We start from the raw sequence: 21,494 nt of genomic DNA on the forward strand, positions 1-21,494 counted from the left end.
CACAATTAAGCCTCAACTACCACTTTACCTATTTTTTCCACCACCAATTCGCTTGTATCTAGCCACAATTTACTTAACAATATCAATAAATGCTAAATGGATCAATTCTAATGCATGAAAATAGATTTTATAAAGATTTTCCAAAAGTCAAAAATTGACCCCGGGCCCACATGGTCAAAACCCGAGGTTTGAACAACCCAATTACTCATTCAGCCTAAAACTCAATTATATGATTTGTTTTGAAATCGGACCTCAAATCGAGGTCCAAATCCCCAAAATTATAAAATCCTAAGTTCTTCCAAAACACCCAATTTTCCCTATGAAAACCCTTAATTTTGAGTTAAAATCATGTGAAAAGATGTTATAGATAAAAGGAAACGAGTTAGAAATGACTTACAATAGATTTGGAAGAGTAGTTGCCTTTAAAAAATCGCCCAAATATGTTTTAGGTTTGAGAGAGTTTGAAAAATGAGAAATCTTCGGCTAAGTTATGATTTAGCAGGTTGCAGATGCCGCAATTGCGACCAGGGTTCGCAATTGCGAATCCCTCCAGGGCCTGCTATCTTTGCAAATGAGAAGATTATGTCGCATTTGCGACCATGAATAAATCTAGTTACCTTCGCATTTGTGAAGGACCTGTCGCATTTGCGAAAGGGGGGCTTCGCAATTCCCACCCATGGTTTGCATTTACGAAAAGGGCCTTCACAGGCTTGGTTCGCATTTGCGAAGCCTGGGTCGTAATTACCAAGCCTGAGAACTTCGCAATTGTGAAGCCTGATCTCACAATTGCGAGATCAGAGGCCTGGGCAAAAATACCAGATACCAGCACTTGCTCCTAAGTCCAATTTCACACCGTGACAAATCCAAAACTCACCCAAGCCCTCGGGGCTCCAAATTAAACAAGCACCCTAACCTAAAAACATCATACGGACTTGCTCGCGCAATCAAATCATCAAAATAACCTCAACAATTACAAGTTTAGCATCAAAATCAAAGAAAATCTCAAGAACATTCAAAGTTTCAAATTTTACAACTAAGGTTCCGAATCACGTCATATGACCTCTGTTTCTTACCAATTTTACAGTCTTAACTTAAATGCCATATAAGACCTGTACCGGGCTCCGAAACCAAGATACGGGCCCGATACTATCTAATTCAAACATATTCAAATTTCTAAAACTCTTATAATTTCAGTTAAACAAGTTTCTTCAAAAATTCATTTCTCGGACTTGGGACCTCGGAATTCAATTCCGGGCATACGCCCAAGTCCCATATTTTCCTACAGACCCTCCGAGACTATCAAATCACGGGTCCAAGTCTGTTTACTCAAAATATTGACCAAAGTCAACTTAAATTCATTTTAAAAGCAATATTTATCATTTTTCACAGATTTTCACATAATGGCTTTCCGGATATACTCTCGGACTGTGCACGCAAATTGTGGTGAGACAAAAAGAGATTTTTAAGGCCTCAAAATACAGAATCGACTTGTAAAACAAGTGATGATCTTTTGGGTCATCAAATATGCGTTCGCGCAACTTTGACCAAACCTTTTCTTGAATAAACTAAGTGTTAGGAATTGTGGACACGTACGCGTGACATGATTCTTGGTGCGCCAAATGAAATGAGTACACGTGCGTGTGAGTCGCTTTAAGATAATTCCGTATTTATGAATAAATCAAGCAATTAAAAGCGGTTAAGGGGTAGAGGCACATAGGTTTAAAAATAAATAATTACACAATTTAATAAGCCATGTATGATTAAAGAGACCGTGCGAAAACCACGGAACCCAGGAATCCCTAACACCTTCTCCCGGGTTAACAGAATTCTTTACCAGTTTTTTGTATTCGCAGACCATAAATAGAGTCAATTTCCTCGATTTGGGATTTAAAAATAAACCGGTGACTTGGGACACCATAAATATTCCAAGTGGCAACTCTGAATAAAATGAATAATCTCATTTTGATTATTGCCACTTTAATTGAAAAAACTCTCATATCCCTTATGCAGGTAAAAAAGAGGTGTGAAATTGTGCCCCCATGTGATTAACAGATATCATGCCTATAAGAGATAAAAAATTAGTTTCAACTTAGATACCATGCCTATAGAAATAAAAGGAATCAGTTTCAAAACCTAAAAATCATGCCTATAGGATTTAAGCTAAATAGATATCATGCCTATAGGATGAAATCAGTTTGTAAACTTAGAAATCATGCTTATAGAAGTTTAAATCAAGCCAACACTTAGAAATCCTACCTATAGGGGTTTAAATTAATTAGAAAGCATGCCTATAAGATCTAAAGGGATAAAACCTGTCTTGACAAGTTAAAATCAATAATTTGCTTAGAAACCATGTTATAGGTCTATAATTAACAGTTGTAGATACCATGCCAATGGATTTTGTTAATCACTTAGGCTAATCTTTAGGGTTATAAATGATTCTGGGATTTAAAACACTAATATTTTACTTCCTAAAAATGCCCAGATTCAAAGATTCGTAAAATCAATAGGCAAACCAGTAGGTCTGGATGCTCGCCTCTATAAAACTGCTATCTTGCATTATGTTCTGCTCATCTAGATATCCTATAGGATCCTAAATTAACAAAATCTGTTGATTTAACTGCGTGCATTTGTTGTCTACTTGTGGAGGCTAATATGAGCCCTTATTTGCTCCTTACATGATATTCCTCTTTGAATTTTGTTTGTTGCTTAGATTTTCTCATTTTAGGCAACATAGGTCAGTCTAGAACCACCCTAAATAGAGGTCATAAAAACCTCCAGGACCATAGGTAAGGGACGGGTAGTGCACGCATAAGGCACGAGTTAGAAGCTACTAGAACACTTAGGTAACAACTAAAAGATAGTAATTGTGTAGTAAAGGAAATGATAGCCCATGCACTAATGCTATCAGTAAAACCCCGACATGAAGGAGTTGCAAAGCATTGCATGAAATGATCCTATAGGCTAAAAAACTTAGGACCATCCCCCTATACTCCTGTGTAAAAATAAGTTGAATATTGTATTTGTCCCAATTTGTTTTCCTCCCTTTTAAGACTAATTCACTTAATTTATGTTCGGCCGGGACACATCGTTGTGGACCTCAAAGGGTGCCTAACACCTTCCACTGAAGGTAATTTCGAGCTCTTACCCGATCTTTGGTGATGTAAACTGGTTTCATGAGTTAACTGCTCTAGGTGCCCTAACGCACCTTAATTCGTTAGGTGACGACTCTTCAAATCCCTTACACGACTCTTCAAATCCCTTACCCCGTCCCAAAAGGAAGGGTGTTGTCTCAAAAAATATTGAAACCCGATTTCACGAGAAAAAGAGGGTGCGACACATATATCTGTTAATAGTAAAAACAAAACGTCTCGACCTATATCGATTAATCTATGTCCTGCATTATTAGTAATGAATGAATGTAATCCGTTAACTCTTTTGTAATGCGAATAATGAATACACTAACATATACTATAAGATGCTATATATATAGTTAAAGTAGCACAACGAAGTGTGGTGTGTGTTATATATATACACACACTAACATATATTATAACAAGCTATATATAAAGTTAAAGTATTACAATGAAGAGTGTGTTGTGTGTGTATATATGTATATGTATATATATATATACACACACACACATTGATAGCCGTATATATATAAGAACACGAAGCGCTAGGAACACAGGATTGGGTTCTTTTAGGGATTGATAGACTTGTAAATTAATTCATCGACTTATAACTTATATATATACACTTTGATAGCCGTATATATTATATATATATATATATATATAAGAACATGAAGCGCTAGGAACGCATGGTCAGGTTCTTTTAGGGATTGATAGACTTGTAAATTGATTCATCGACTTATAACTTATTTAGATTCATCGATGAATATTAAAAACAAAACGTTTGGTTTATATCGCTTATTATAAAAAACAAAACATCTCGACCTAAAATAGAATAATATTATATTAGTTTATCAATTGATTAATTATTCATACTTAGTAATGTATAAGATTGATCATCAATTACAATATAGTTTGCGTGTGTGTGTGAAATTACTCATATACTTAAATATAACTTAGAAAATGTACTTACATAGATGCTATTATAATCTATTAAAAGCAATTACCTAGTTAATATAATTTTTTGTAAAGATTATGCTTATAGTTTATAATTATTTATAATAATTGTATAGTTAAATAAATAAATGTTTATAGTTAATAATAATTTTTTTATAGTTATAATAATTATTTATATTTTACAAAAAACATTTTATAGCTTATAATATTTTATGAAATAAAAAAAAGAATTTAGTTTTTTAAAAAAACCGACTAAAGTTGATCGGTTTTTGGTCAAAAAGTCAACATTTAATGTACCAACCAAAATTACCGACCAACGTTGGTCGGTAATGTATGCAGCAAAATCGGAGGGTCCAATTTCTTGTCATCGAGGCACCACAGAAGACCATCTCGAAGTCTCGATGCTACAAGGTCATGGTCAAGTTTCCTCCCTCGAGGTTTTTCGAGGCCCGATCTTGGGATAGCATTGACTGCGGCCACGGTAGAAATAAGGAGTTCCCAAGGCACGTGGCTAGGACTGACAGGGTCTAGTGGACTGCCCTAACCCTTGATCAGGATGTCACCTAGCCGTCCCATCCCCGTCTCTTTATCATTTAATATATTTTGTACTATGTTGGGATTCCTCTCCTATATAAAGGGGATCCTTGTCATTTTGTAAAGGCCTGTTGCTTCAGTTACTCCACACAAAATATACAAGAACATTCTATTCTCTCTCTAACATATTCTCTTGATATTGTTGCTTTCATTTATTATCTTCATATTTGTTCATCATTTATTGCCTATCATTGACCATAAAGATCCTTTGTTAATTTTATTATAATTGTTAGTCACATTTCAACTGCCTTCAATAGCTCGTAGTCGAGCTCCGGAATCGCTTCGAGGCCCTGAATCCACAAGCTTGAGGCCCCGATAATTGGCCCAACGGTTTGATTATCGCCCTATCTTTAACTCTCATTTCGTTTCTAAGTCTCACATACATAGCATCAACTGCCTAACAAACTAGAATAAAAATAGATCACGTATTTTTAGAGTCTCATAATCAAATTTAATTGTTATTACCGTTTTCACGGTAAACAGTGTGGCACCCGCCGTGGGGCTAACTATAATAGTGATTATTTTCTTGTTGGTTTCGTCATGCAACGCAAGTTATCTTTCACGCTTTTTCTTGTCCAAGATCTTCGATTTTAGGTCAAAATGTCTAACTCAGTGAATGGAGGTGAAAACAACAATCTTGAGGACTACAGAGAAAATGGTGTGGGTGTTCCATGTGTTGGTATGCCACCACAAAACCCTGAGAATGCGCTAGAACCAATGCCCGTTGACGTTGTCTCATGCGACGCCCAACGCATCAACATAAGCTCCCACACTGACAGGAGTGTGCGCCAAGGGGATCCACAAGAAGTTCGGAAAACCCCGACCAGGGAAGAGCGTGAGGTTAGCCTTCATGTTATTGTTGAAATGTTGAAGGCACAATAGCTAGCTATTGCTCAGCTACAAAGTCACCAAAAAACTCCCAGCACAATAGCACGGAGGATAGCTCCCCCAGTCGAATAGGTACCGAAGAGATCGAGCAATAACGGGTCGATGGCCGATCCCGTTATTGTGAAAATGCTCAAGGACCTCACCAAAAGGATCGAATCGGGCGAGAAAATAATAGAAGCCAACGACAAAAAGGTCAAAACCTACAACTCCAGGGTCGACCAAATTCCGGGCGCACCCCTGGTCCTGAAAGGTATGGATTCGAAGAAGTTCATACAAAGGCCGTTCCTAGAGGAAACGGCCTCGAAACCCATTCGAAAGAAGTTCAGAATGCCAGAACTCCCAAAATACGACGGGTCCTCAGACCCCAATGAGCACGTTACTGCTTACACTTGCGCAGTGAAGGGCAACAACATAAAGGACGACGAGATCGAGTCCGTCCTATTAAAGATGTTCGGGGAAACACTCTCGAAGGGGGCCATGCTGTGGTATCACAACCTATCTCCTGACTCCATAGACATGCTAGCAGACTCCTTTATAAAAGTGCATGTCGGTGCCATCAAAGTAGCAACGATGAAATCCGACGTCTTCAAGATTAAGCAAAGGGAGAACGAGATGCTGTGAGAATTCGTATCTCGCTTTCAAATGGAACGAATGGAACTACCACTGGCCTCTGACGACTGGGCGGTGCAGGCCTTCACTCAAGGTCTGAATGAGCGAAGCTCGGTAGCTTTGAGACAACTGAAAGAGAATCTGGTCGAATATCCCGCTGTAACCTGGTCGCACATCCACAACTGATACCATTCGAAAATCAGGGTCGAAGATGACCAGCTAGGAGCCCTCTTGGGCTCACTATACCCAAGCAGGCTCTTGGCGAAGGAGCCAAAGACAAACAAAGAAAGATATCAACCATACATCGAAGATAGGAGGAACTCCCCGAGGTGCAATCCACCTCGTAATGATCGAAGGATAGACCGAGGATAGAATCCTCGGGGACTCATCAACAGAGTAGGGTTCGATAGGAATGCAGGACCAATAGGGGCACCTCGCTTATCAGAATGCAACTTCAATGTCGATGTATCAGACATCGTGTTCGCCATCAGTAAAATCAGATACGCCAGATGGCCTAGACCTATACAATCTTATCCTTTACAAAGGAACAATAGTTTATTATGCGAATTTTACAACACGCACGGACACATGACCGAAGATTGCCGGCAACTCCAGGAGGAAGTGGTCGTGTTACTCGACAATGGCCATCTTAGGTAATTCCTCACCGACCGAGCCAAAAATCGATCTCGAGAAAAGGAAACAGCCAAAAGGGACAAGGCAGATGAGCCGCAACATGTCATCCACATGACCTTTTAAGACAGTCGCCACTAGCCGAAACACCAAAGTCCCCTCCAGCAGAGGGACTAAGAACTAAATCGATGATAAGATAGAAACCACGAGATGCACCCTCGGTTGTATCCGAATAAAGTACCGTACCACGTCATCCAAATGAATACCAAAGATCAAAAGCGTCATCGCCACTAAGGTATAACCGTCTCCTTTTTTATTTTATATTTAATAATTAACCTTTGTGCAGGTGCCCGACCAAGGCAGTCAAAGCACTAACCCAACCCGAAAACCTTAAGGTTTTAAAGCATTTGTTGCACTTTTTTCCTTCGACCGAGTTTTTATCCCGAAAAGGGTTTTACCGACAAGGTTTTTAACGAGGAAACATCCATATGCTACCTAAGAAAGACTCAACAAGTATTCGAGGCTTCTTTTGCAATAAACCTCGAACACTGGGGGCATCGCCCCCCTGGAAGCCCATCCTCTCGGAAAAGCCAAGAAACGCCAAACGGGGTCCCATTAGGAAAATAATGTACCGGGACAAACGGTCAAACGAACCATGTCCGTATAGCTGGGACCTCGACGACAAAAACATGTACATTTGTACTAAATAACGGAAGAATACCTTTTATCAAAGCATCTCACGCTCCAAAAAAAGTTTGGCACCTCCGCAAAAATGACTTCTCCGCCAAAAACGTTCTGAACACTCGGGGACTGGTGTCAACAATTCAACACATGAACGACCTCCGGGTCGGGACTCCAAGCACATAAGCCCTCAATAAGGTAACATGAAAATCACAAGATGTCTCCAAGGCCGAAAGTGCCCAAATACTCGGGGACTGGCATCAAAATCTCAAAAAATGAACGACCTCAAGGTCGGGATCTCCGAAATTGTAAGCCCTCAATGAGGCAATACAAAATTTACAAGTAATGACTTCCAGGCAAAGGTACCCTAGATGACTCGGGGACTATCGCCAATCACCATTCATTAAAAAAACCCGAGGCTGTAAGACCCCGAGCGGGCAAACTCGATCTCTTAAGACCTACATAAGACACCAACTATATCTGTAAGACCTCAAGCAAGGCATGAACCACACTTGTACCAAGTGACAATATATGTATGACCTCAAGCAAGGCATGAACAATACTTGTACCAAGTATCCAAAACTATAAGACCTCAAAGGCATGAAAAATTTGTAAGACCTTAATAAAGTCATAAACCCGATCTCAAAGTTTCGTCTATATATAGAACTTGTAAGACCCCTAAAAAGGCATACCCTCGATATAGATGTTGAAACTACTTCACTCGGGACTCAAAGGCTCCGGCCGAACACAAATGACTCCGGTCATAAGGTTGTACCAGCCAAACTAACGCGACTCAGGGACACCCGACTGTCGCTACAAAATCACAGGCCTTCAATTACTTTGAATCTACTTCAAAAAGAACCGGTTAAATAGGCTACCCTTGATACAGGAAAAAGAGCTTCGACCACATCAGCTCCTAAACATCGGCTTCGAGATACTCTGCCTCCAAGCCAAACCTCTCGAGGTGCTCAATAACCGCCATATAACAACTCACAATTGAGGTTTTTTATTAAGCCATTGAAGAGTTGGGCAAACACTATTTCAAAAATCTGTATCGAGGGAAAAATAAAGCCCACATAAATGGTCTCATCGATCAAATGCGTAAGATCCATTGTCGTCATCCTAATGAGCCTCAAGGCCACACACATAAAAGGTTATTTCGAACTAAGGCATAAGAGCCACTGTCGCCAGCCCACGCAAATACAAAACTTGAGGGTCAAATGAGCTCGAGTCATAACCCGATTTGGAGACTGAACCCAAAATAGTTGACTAAATATGCCTAAGAGCAAGGCGTAAGAGCTATTGTTGCCAGCCCACACTAAAAAAGGTCGCATCGGCCCAAGGCGTAAGAGCCATTGTTGCCAGCCCACATAAAAGGTCACATCGACCAAGCACGTAAGAGCCTATGGGCCAGCCTAACGAGCCCCAAGGTCATATCATGAATCTAAGGATTCCTACCAACTCAAAGGTCGATTGATCTGGCTGAAATCTCGGCAAAGAGGAACCCGGAAGATACAAAAATCGTGTGGTTTCCCCCTTGTACATACATGTAATAAAATACAAGCTCCATTTACAGTGTATTATGAAAGCACTATATACAAAGACAAAGAAAGAAAATAGACGTCCCCCTTGGGAACTACGTCCCCCGACCTCGCTATCTTCGGCATCATACATAAGGAACTTGGCATCATACTCCTCTGCCTTGGCTTGCTCGATCTCCTCCGAAAGATCGAAACCCCTAGCGTGAACTTCCTCGAGAGTTTCCCTCCGAGATTTTCACTTTGCGTACTCTTTACTGCTGCTCGCACGACCAAGAATTCTCCTTAGCTCAGCTTTAACAGTGGCAGAACTCCCTAAATAGGTCATCGCTTTTTGATCCACCCTAGTGCTGCTCATCATAGCCTCAGCCCGGGTATTCACCACCTCATCCTTCACCTGTGAAAGCTCAGACTCGAGCCTTGTGATCATGTTCGCTCGAGCAGAATCACTCGTACGAGCGGTCCGTATTTGCATATCCAGGTTGGAAACTTTAGCCAAAGCACTCTCCTTAGCTGCAACTTGGGCATCTACATGGGCTTGCAGCTCGTCGAACTCATATTTGACCTTGCCAACTTCACCCCAAAGTCATTCCAACTCCTCTGTTTTGCTCTCCAACTGAAATATCAAAACATTAACCTCCGAAAATGAAAAAAGGAGCATATGTCAACATGAAATACGAGATACTTGTCTCTCGAGGAAGCTCTCACTGGCTTCGATCCGTCTCACATCATAGGGTTACCAGCTCGCTTTATTTTTTCACACAAAGAAGCTTAAGGGATTTCTCCATATCCGAAGCTTTCCGCAACAGAGCCTCATAGTAAAGTAGCTCGGATTTAAGCCTATCAAAGGCCTGTGAAAGAAAATTCAGTGTGAAAGGAAGAGTGTAAAACCAGAATAGTCCTATACCGGCTACCAAACATACCAGAAAACCGAGCTGCTGAGCCTCACCAAAGGCCGAGCCAATGTCCGATTGCTCAGTATCCCCCGAAGCGCTTTTGTAAGGAGAAAAAGAAGGCACCACGTGCTCCTCACTCTTTAAAATGCCATCAGCAGAAACGAGGAATGTTCTTTCGAGAATGGAAGCCTCCGAAACCGAATGATCGATCGAATCACCTCTCTTGAACCGTTGAGAAGGACTTGCCCTGCTACGATCCTCCTCACACCCCGGAGATTCTTTTCGTTTATCATCAACCCTCGACCCCGAGGTCGGCAGTTTCTCCTCCTCCCCCAGAGGACATGGCCTCATCTGGGAAAAATCTCCAATACCTATGGTAGCCAAATTAGTACGCTAAAAAGAAAAGTACCATTCTGGGGAAATAATCCACCAAGCGCCTACCATGATGCTTTGCCTCCTATCTCCCCTTGGACAGGTCTCGCCACCTTTGCTTATTATAGGTCAAGCAAGCGGCCAGCTTACGAGACCACTCGGCTAAATTCGGGACCTCGCTCGGCAACCAAGAAGTCTCTACAAAGAAACAAAATTAAAAAATGTCGTTATGGATCCCTCCTCCCTACCAAGTGATAAAAATACAGGTATGCCACCTATGTGTGAAATTCCATTTCTCATTAAAGGGTAGAAACTCTCCAGGAATGATATTGATCGTCCGTGCTTGAACGAATTGGCTCATCCACCCTCAGTCTTTGTTCTCTTCGCCATCAATGGCAGGAAACCGGGTGGATCTATGTTGTAGAGTAATCAAACCCCGATAACATAGCGGCTGATATAACCTCATGAGAGGACTGAGGGTAAAGTCGAGTCAGGCCTTCTCTACAAAGTATCTTATCATCTGTACTATCTTCCAAAGGGATGGGTGAGCCTGTTCCAAGGTAACCTGGTATCTCCGACAAAAATCAAACACGACCCGGTTGGGGGGGGGGGCGATGTAAAAATGTGTTTATACACGCTCAAAACCCCTCATCGTAGGTCATGATGCTCTCCTCAGATGAAGGTACTAGCACCACCCCTTCGCCCCATCCATGGTTTTTTGATCATTTCGAGGTGCTCCTTCCCTACTGATGAGATGAACCTCGACACGTGCTCCTGATGCCCTTGAACATTGGGAGGTCTCTCCAATATAAAGTCTTTCCTCGAGACGAAGCACCTCGAGGTCCGCTCATCGGGCACTGGCAGTGAACCATCGATCAGACGCTTAATAGAAGTAGAACTCCCCTCTCCTTGATGGACGAATATCGACGTAGCAGTCATGGATATGATAAAATAAGAGGAGGAAGATATAGATCTAGGCAAAGATTTTGAGTTGAAGCAACGGGAGAAATAATGCAAAGCACCAAGTTCTATGGGAGAAATGCTTACTCAAAGTAGCAGAATCTCCATTGAGGAAGCAAGTGAATGAATATATAGGGGCAAAGCCGCGACTGCTCGCCTACCCAGAGGGCCAATTAATCTTGGCCATGGTAACATCAATTTTTCCTTGGGAAATGTACTAGCGGGATCACCCCGAGCCCCCTTTTATCAAATCGCATCAACGCTACTACCCCTCATAAGTCGAGAGGTATCGAGACCTCAGGGGCCTCTTGTCATCATAAGTATCGGCCCTAAAGAAGCTATCAACCTAATGTCGATATAGGACCCGATTTCAGGGGTCCCAATTACTCCAACAATGGGCTCCAAAGGATTAATATTACAATTCAAAGATTAGCTCTGCAAGAGCAGCAAGAAATAAAGAATGGAAAGACTTGGGTCAGAAAGACCCTTTTTTCATTGCCAAAAATATATTTACAAAGGACGTCTTTACAAGACTCACTCCCCCGAGAGTACATGCACAGAAAGAAAAAGGAAAAAAGCAAAAGTGACACAAGGTCTACCCTTCATTGCCACTATCCTCCGAACCATCTCCAGGATCCTCATCTGGAACGATCAAAAGCGCCGACTTTCTCTCTAATTCTCGGGCCTCCTCAATCTCAGTCGAAAGATCGACACCTCTGGTCCTGACCCCCTCCAAGGATCCCCTCCTCGCCTTTACTCTAGCATGCTCGATAGCCTGAGCCAATTTATGCTTGGCCCTTATCAATATCTTACAGGCTATTTTATTCGCTGTGGCTACGTCTTGAAGATAAGTGGCGACCTTCCCTTCGATCTCGGACTTTGCCGTAGTCAGCACAGCAACCTCCTTTCGAGCATTTTGGAGAAGATCGTGGGTTGATACAACTCTAAGGCAGCTACCTCATTTCGTTCCTTCAGCCCTAGGATTTCCACATCCTTTTGCCTAATCAGCAAATCCCTTTGACCGATATGCGAAGGGAAAGGTAAACTAGTTAGTATCGAATTATGGGAGCGAAGGAAAGATTCATGCATAACAGAATACTTGCTCGGCAAGTACAACTTTTTCTCGGAGTGCTCCCTCCAAAGTAGCATGGACCTCACCTAACTCTTTCTCCTTTCGGGCAGAACGAACCTCCGACTCTTACAGTCTCAAGGACAGTTTCTTAAGCTCCTTCTCGTGGCATGAAAGCTCCTCGTTAAGCCTGGATAGGGCATGATCATACATCTCCTTACACTACAGCAAAATATAAGAGTTAGCATAATGAAGAAAGATGCTCGAGACTAAAGGAAATATACTTAAAGTAGCTATCACCTGTTGCATGAACCTCTCCGCCGCCTTGACAGAGCCGGGAGCGTCAAGATCAATGTTCTTGCTAACATCATCAAGAATATTGCCAAGCGTGACTCCCCCTTGAGAGGACCCCCGACTTTGGTGGTGTTCGCATCTTGAGCATCCCTTAGCTCCCCTAACAAGAACTGAGAGCCTAAAATGAAATCATCTATGTCAACAATTTCCCAGATGGGCAACTCCTACTCCTGAAAAGCTCCGGGCCCCGACCCTTCAAGGTCAGCGGCAACAGCCCCCCCTCCCCCAACAAGAACTGCACCAAACCCGATCATGGGATCCGAGGCCATATTGACACCCTCCTCGAGGGTCTTCGATCTACGGGACCGACCTGAGTCGGTCGTTCCTGATTCAGCAGCCTCCGATCGAGGCACCTGCGAGGCTCCCGCGCTCGACCTTGTCCTCCATGCCAACCAACACTCGTCATCATCTTCATCGTCATCATCATCCTCATCCTCAGTGTTGGGACTTGCTCCAGAAGTTGAAGTCGAGGTCCTAGTAACGGCTCAAGGCTCACGTGACATAGGTTTCTTTGCCATGGAAGGATCGGTAGCCACCTTACGTTTCCCTTTCTTGCTCTTGTCGGGCTCCGAAGCCTCCATCTCGCCACCAGGGGGCAGCCTCATCAGCATATTGTCACCAAGTCCTGCACGACCGTAGTAACCGTAATTTATCAGCACAAAGGATACAGGGAGAAATGTAAATCTAAGACATAGATGGTAAGGAAGCTCTACCACGATTCTTGTCCACCCATCGCTCTTTAGCCAGGTTGGGCCATGACCGAACAAGATATGGGAATGCGGTTTCCAATCATTCAAATCCACCCCCGCAAATCCGAGACTGCTTCAGGGTACCAAGCGGTGGCTGCAGGAAACACAAAGAGGTCATGATTCCGAAAGAAAGGAAAAAAAAATCACAAAACATGACTAAGGAAAAAAATGCTTACGTTGTGTGTTCCACTTCTCTGGGAAAGGCATCCTCCCGGCCAGAATGATGTCCGAGGTCCTCACTCGGACGAACCTACTCATCCACCCCCGATCCTTCCCCTTGCCGGTGCTCGAGAAAAATGATTTTTTGGATCGGTGGTGAAGCCTGATCAAACCTCGATAAAATCAAGGGCAGTACAACCTAATCAAATGGTTGAGGGTAAAGGTCTCGCCCATACCCTTTCAGTTAAATGGCAGAGCATCAAGACTATCCTCCAGAAAGAAGGATAGATTTGACTGAGTGTCACTTGATATTTGGCACAAAAATCGAGGATAACCGAATCTATCTTCGGGGGAGAGGATTCAGAGGAATCGACAGGACCCAAAGTGAATGGGTAAGTATACACATGAAGGAAGCCAGCCTTATAATCTGTTATATTTTCACCAGGGTTGGAATCTCCACCTTCATTGCCTCGTTCCATCGGCAGTCTGTCTTCACCGTCTTTATGTTGGTCACGACACTAATATATCAGGACACATGTTCACATCAGCCCGATGTGGATGAAGTGGTATCTATGGTAAAGTCCTTCGACATATCAAGCTTGGAGGGAGTACATTTTTCCAAGGTATGTATCACTTTAGGTTTCCCTTTAGATTTCCGAGATGAAGAGGCAGCCTCGTCTTTCCAAGGAACCATCTTGGAGGTTCTAGCCATGGTGATGGTGAAATTTCTCTAAGAAATCAAGAAGAAAGGATGCAAGTAGGGATGGGTATGGCTTTGCAAATATGAAGTAGTTGGGAAAGTGAAAGCTATCCAACAACTGTTGCCTTTATAGGAGCCGTGTGGGAAGCGGAAGAGACGAACTAGTATTGGTTTGTGGGCTTCTCGATAGTCGCATATGACGGCGACCTTTGTGCAGTCTTTTGGGAATGGCATTTAATGCACTGATAGGCTGACGTCACAACGATTATGCCCTCGGGTTAAAAGCTCATAATCATTTCTCATCGCTCCTCTCTAAGAAATACGAGGACTATCTGTATGCGGCGAAATCGGAGGGTCCAATTTCTTATCATCGAGGCACCTTAGAAGACCATCTCGAAGTCTCGATGCTACAAGGTCATGGTCAAGTTTCCTCCCTCGAGGTTCGTTGAGACCCGATCTTGGGATAGCATTGACCACGACCATGGTAGAAATGGGGAGTTCCCAAGGCACATGGCTAAGACTGACAGGGTCTAGTGGACTGCCTTAACCCTTGATCAGGATGTCACCTAGCCATCACATCCCCATCTATTTATCATTTAATGTATTTTGTACTATGTTGGGATTCCTCTCCTATATAAAGGGGATCCTTGTCATTTTGTAAAGGCCTATTGCTTCAGTTACTCCACACGAAATATACAAAAACATTCTATTCGCTCTCTAACATATTCTCTTGATATTGTTGCTTTCATTTATTATCTTCATATTTGTTCATCATTTATTTCCTATCATTGGCCATAAAGAGCCTCCGTTAATTTTATTATAACTTTTAGTCACATTTCAACTGCCTTCGATAGCTCGTAGTCGAGCTCCGGAATAGACCTCAAGGCCCCGAATCCACAAGCTCGAGGCCCCGATAATTGGCCCAATGGTTTGATTATCGCCTTATCTTTAACTCTCATTTCGTTTCTAAGTCTCACATACATAGCATCAACTGCCTAAAAAACTAGCATAAAAATAGATCACGTATTTTTATAGTCTCATAATCAAATTTAATTGTTATTACTGTTTTCACGGTAAACATGTAATTTTGAAATACATAATGAAATAACAGGTCCCCCCCCCATTTCTCTTACTTTCTTCCCCAAATTTTCCCTAACTCCTCCCTCAATACCTTCCCCTCTCCTTCTCTATTTCCCTCACACAAATCTCATTCCCCAGCCCGCGTTGCCACCGCCCGTCGCCTGCCATCGCCGTCGTCGGCCACTACTATTGCCACTGTATTATCGCCCCTCTCCTTCTCCACCTAAAAATTCTAGGTTTGAATTACAACCAATTTCTTTGTTAATTCTAGGTTTTGTTTTTCAACATTGTATTTTATTGTTTCAATTAGTGTTTCAATTATTTGAACATTGTATTTTATTGAGGACTAGGATTTAGGTCGTGTTTTAATTAGTTTTGTTAATTAGTTTTATTAATTAATTAGTTTTATTAATTAATTAGTTTAATTAGTATTGAATAGTTTAGTAAGAATTGAATTATTAACTTTGTATTGTCTTGAATAGTTTAGTTAGAATCTAGGGTGGAAGTCGAGAATGTGTTAGATGTTGCATATCAAAACGATATCTCCAGTGTTCACCAAATAGTGGACGATCAATTAGAAAATAATTTGGAACATCTTGAACGCATATTGGAAGAAGTTGATATAAATGAAGTAACAATTAGAGAAAATGAGGATGAAGAATCAACTGATGAAGCTCAAACAAGTGAGGATGAAGAATTCTCGGACGAGGAACAATACGTCGATGAGCTTTAAAAAGTTGATTTTTTAAAGCACTCTCGTTTTATAGCTAGTTTTTTATATGTTTCAATCTAAATATGTATTATATTATGTAGATGGAAGGCAAGGATCAAGGTAACAATGACCCTACTGGTTCTGGGGGTCGAGAAAAGGCTAGGAAGGGAAAGAAGAGGGTAGATAATAATACTCCCTCTTTTCCACCCTCTTCAGAGATGCCTATGTACCCAACGACTATACTGAGCTGCCAGTACTAGGGGTGTACATAGGCCGGGTTGGTTCGAATTTTACAATTACCAAACCAAACCAATTGTGTTGAGTTATTAAATCTAATGACCAAACCAAACCAATAAAACTCGGGTTTTTCACTCTCTGTTTTTCTCGGGTTTTTGGATTTTTCGGATTTTTTTCTGGTAAAATCTTCGTAGAACAAAATATTTAAAATGTGATTAAAATATTTATTTAGTCCTAGTAAGATACAACTATATAAAGTATTTTCTAAGAAAATAATACAAAATATGAGATATGTCATGTCATTATCCTAAAATATTCAACAATAAAGACAATAAAATTATGTAATCTAAATATTGCTAATTAAAAAGCCATAATAAAAATAAACATAATCTAAAAGTGCTAAGTCATGATAAAATAAGTAGACTAATAAGAGAGTAGTAATTACATGACTAAACGCTAAAGAAAAAATAAAAATAGGTTATGCATTTTTATCTAAATTATTGCAAAACAAAAAATAGATATTCAATGCATTCTCGTTCGTATTGATTTGATTTTGGTTTGGGCTTTTGTTAGCACTATTTAATTTACTAATGCTTATGGCTATAAAACTTAGTAAATTAAAGAAGAACATTCAAAAGTTCTAAGTCCAACCTTTAAATAATACCTCAAAAGATAAAATTATGAAATATTTTAAGAAATATTTATAAATTACATCACAATAGGTATATATATATATATCTAAAATTTCTATATATAACGTCGGGTTGGTTTGGTTTCAGTTTGACTTTTTTAGTTAAAACCAAACCAAACCAATTACGGTCGGGTTTTTTTCCAATACCAAACCAAATCAAACCAAACCATAGTCGGTTTTTTTTCTCAGTTTGACTCGGATTATCGGGTTGGTGCGGTTTTGTCAGTTTCCTTTGTACACCCCTAGCTGCCACAGCATCACGAGCCCTACACCTTCATCCAGACACCAATTCTTTCATCACAAGGCCATAGGACTATACGTCCGACATATAATACAGCTGCCTCACGACCACTTGGATCGCAGCCATCTACATCGCAGCCATATATATCACATCCCTACATATCATAGCCATATGGATCGCATTCATCCATGTCACAGCCACTCGGGTCACAGCCATCAGTATCACAGCCACTTGGGGTCCATTCAGATATGTCGCAGTCACAGGGATTGCAGTCATCTTCATCAACGACTCCATCTATTTCAGGCCTTCGCCTGCAAGGTAGTAGCTCTGACCCCTCTACACCATCCACACATGCCTCTAATACACATGCCTCTGATACGCATGCTTCAGACGATGATGATGATGACAACGAGAAAGTGCATTATGATCAATATGGAAGGATCATCATAGTCCCTGAGGGTGATGGGTAAAAGTTATTTGTTATTTTTGCATTTATTATTTTGTAACATTTTTACTGAGATATTAATGTATTTTTGTTAAATTGCAGGTTCATCCCAATTAATAAGACTACGAGGATAATCATCAAAGCCATCAGAAAGCTTTATGATGGCCCTTATGTGATTCGGACTGATTTTCCATTCTCGCTGAAGGAGCAAATTTTCAATCAATTTAAGGTATAAATGTTCTTTATGGAGTTTAATAATTTATATTTATGATATTTTCATATAATATTTAACTTTTGAAATGCAGAGCAAGTTTGTATGGAAACAACGCTATAGCACAGAAGTGGGTGCAAATTTTCATCATAAAACTCGCAAGCGATTGTCGGATGCTTTCTTCGATGCTAGAAAGAAGAACAAGAAGCCTGATTGGTTACTTCAAAATTTATGGGATGATTTGCAAAGGCAATAGATTACCGCAAAGTTCTTAGAGAAGAGCGAAAAAGGAAAGAAAGCTCGTGCATCTGAGAAGGGAGGCTTCTTGCACACTAGAGGTTCGATCAGCCTAGGGACAATAAAAAGAAGATTGGTACGTAATTGCTTAAATTATTTTAATTTTCAAAATTATCTATTTTGTTTATTAACTAAATTAATTTATTTTTAGGAAAAGAAGTTGGGGCGTCCAATGAACCATGATGAATTATTCAAGGAGACGCATATTGTAAAGAAGAAAGAGACGGATCAAGAAAGGTGGGTCGAGGATCGGGCCTCGACTGTATATGTATGCTTTCACTTTTCTTTAATTATTTTAATTTACTTTTATATAAATTTTGAAATACTAATTCAATTTAAATTTTCATATAGGGTCGCTACCAAACTAACATGGAGGAATTCATCCACACTCAGCCAGCTGGTGAATCGGGCGAGCCAACCAAACCTTCGGACGAGGATGCTGAAAGAATATGGATGGAGTCTGCTGGCGGTCCAAAATGGGAGAAGGTATACGGGCTTCCTACTAAAAAGTTTCATCGCTATAAGTGTGGAATGCAAGGAATAGGGACTTCCCCGCAAGGCGAGCAACTTAATGGGGAGAGCATATTCGCTATGCGGGAGACTGTGACAAAGCTCACATCCGAGCTACAAGCGGCCAAGGAAAGAGAAAGGGTTAGAGATGCTCAATTCCTTGGCATGCAAGCTCAGATTAGAACTCTCCTATCTATTTGAGCTTTTCCGTTGCCCTAGTCTCGTGAATCATCGCCAGAGGCTCGACCTGTACATGATCGTTCCTCTCATCCTCCCCACGATCGTTCCTCTCGTCCTCCCCGTGATCATTCTTCCCGTCCTCCACAAGACCCTTCACTATACCGTCTTGTAAATGAAAGGTCATCAGACGGTGATGATGATGTTGTAGAAAACACTCCTTGACTTTTATATACTTTGAAGTAGATAAATAGAACCAGTTTTGAATTAGTTGTAATAAGTTTTAACTTGGTTTTGTATTTTTATGTTCAATTGAACTTTAATTTGTTAGTTTTAATGTATATATTAATTGTTGTTGTTGTTGTTGTTGTTGTTATTTATTTCTATTAGATGTATTGGTATGCTGGCAGATGGTGTAGCTGCCAAAGCTGGCATTTTATGCAAAAATTAAAACCCAAAAAACCAACCAAAGTTGGTCGGTTAATGAACAAGGAATTCCCAGAATCAACATTACCGACCAACTTTGGTCAGTATTGTTAAATTTTAATTTTTTTAAAAATATATATATTTTCTTTTACCGACCAATTTTGGTGGGTATTATTTTAAATTTAATAATTAATAAAAAACATAATTTAAATACATCGACAAACTTTGGTCGGTAAAATTAAATTATTAAAATATGTTTTCGACCAAAGTTGTGCGGTAAATGTTTTAAATTCTTCATATAGTCGTTTTAACATACCGACCAACCTTAGTTGGTATATTAAAACGACCATCAAAATAGAGACCAAGCGTATTTGGACGCGTTTTGGTCGGTAATTAGCCATAATCGATTAACGTTGGTCGATTTTTCTGGTCGGTATTTACCGAATTTCTAGTAGTGCTATTAGTACTATCTATCCCTAGCAAGACACTAACATCTAGTTCTAGGATATTACGATTACAAGTGGGCCGACTAGACGAAGCTACATCGGAGGCATGACAAAAGATGTTACAGATGTTAGTGGTAAACTACTACTAATATTTCTACTGCGTTGAAAACCAAGCTTGTCAGCTTGTGTCACGACCCAAAAATCATAAGTCGTGATAGCACCTAACTCAACCCGCTAGGTAAGCCAACTAATAGAAAATACAACCCAACTGAGATATAAGAGGATAGAAAATAGATAACTGAACATTTACAAATTTACCAAGACCAGGTAGTACGAATCACGAGTTTCTAAGATTTGGAACTTCAAAATTGATTCAAATAAATACACGTTTTGTTTGAAGATTACATAAACAGATTAGCAATTTTCTAAACTACCAAGGACAAGTGGCAGCTATATCCAAACACATGAACATCTTTTGAATCAGACCCGATGTCACCAGCAGCTCCGCTCTAAAATCTGCACGGGACGTGCAGAAGTGCAGTATTAGTACAACCGACCTCATGTACTGGTAAGTATTTTGTCTAACCTCGTCGAAGTAGTGAATAGGCTTTTAGTTAAAAAGATGCTTATTTAAATAATATATACATCAGATAAACAGTAAAGCAGTTCAAAGTATAATGGATAAAAGTATCAAATACAACCCAGCAAGTCAGATAATGAATACTGTAAGAACCACAATAGAATATTTACAATCTTTCCTGGTATGAGATATATGTCAAAAATGTCAAAATGTCAAATCACATGACACGGTAACACCCTTCGTGATTTTATCTCATCCTCACCATGTATAAATGAAATTATGTAACAATTCAATTAGCACGGCAACACCTTTCGTCCGTTGAACTCATCTTTTCCAAGTGATCGTATAACAGAACCAACCATATCACAAGAACACAATAATAGGAACTTCTAAGTAAGAAATACGTAAGTAACAACCGTGGACAAGGTTACACATGTGGGTCACAGTAAAGGACTAAGCGAAAAGCACGTGAGTAACCACAACAATTGAAAAACAGGAAATATCAACTTTAATTAACTAGAATGTTGGAGGCCTAAGTATAAATATAACAATTAAGAGTAAACACATGTTCTTTGCAAATTAACAAGTAAGAGTATGAATGGCTAGCATAATGGAAGGCTTATACTGAAGTGCAATAGAATAGATACAATATATAATATAAACGCAGAAATAGACATGGTAATTGTAAGTTAAGCAAGTAAAGGACATGGACAGTGCAACAACAATCGAGATAAAGGTCAAGTATAGAACAATAACAACAAGTCACACCAAATATGTAAATACAACAATAACAGCTCAAGGTAAGGGCACAACCGTATACACGGGAAACAGATATCACATCAAAATGCATGTCCCTCGTCCTCACCTGCACGGAAACACCATTCGTGCCATGACCTCACCATAACATACAAACATAACAATACAAATGAAATGGAACGGCATCACCCTGCGTGCTTTTACTCTATGATGATATGGTACGACATCACCCTTCATGCTTTTACTCTCAATAATGTGGCATGACATCACCCTTCGTGTTTTTACTCTCAATAATATGGCACAACATCATCCTTCGTGCTTTTACTCTCAATAATATGGCACAGCATCACCCTTCGTGCTTTACACTCTCCCTCACATGATAATGTATAAACAAT

The sequence above is a fragment of the Nicotiana sylvestris genome, chromosome 10 (assembly GCF_000393655.2).
Source record: "Nicotiana sylvestris chromosome 10, ASM39365v2, whole genome shotgun sequence".
In the NCBI taxonomy this organism is placed as follows: domain Eukaryota; kingdom Viridiplantae; phylum Streptophyta; class Magnoliopsida; order Solanales; family Solanaceae; genus Nicotiana; species Nicotiana sylvestris.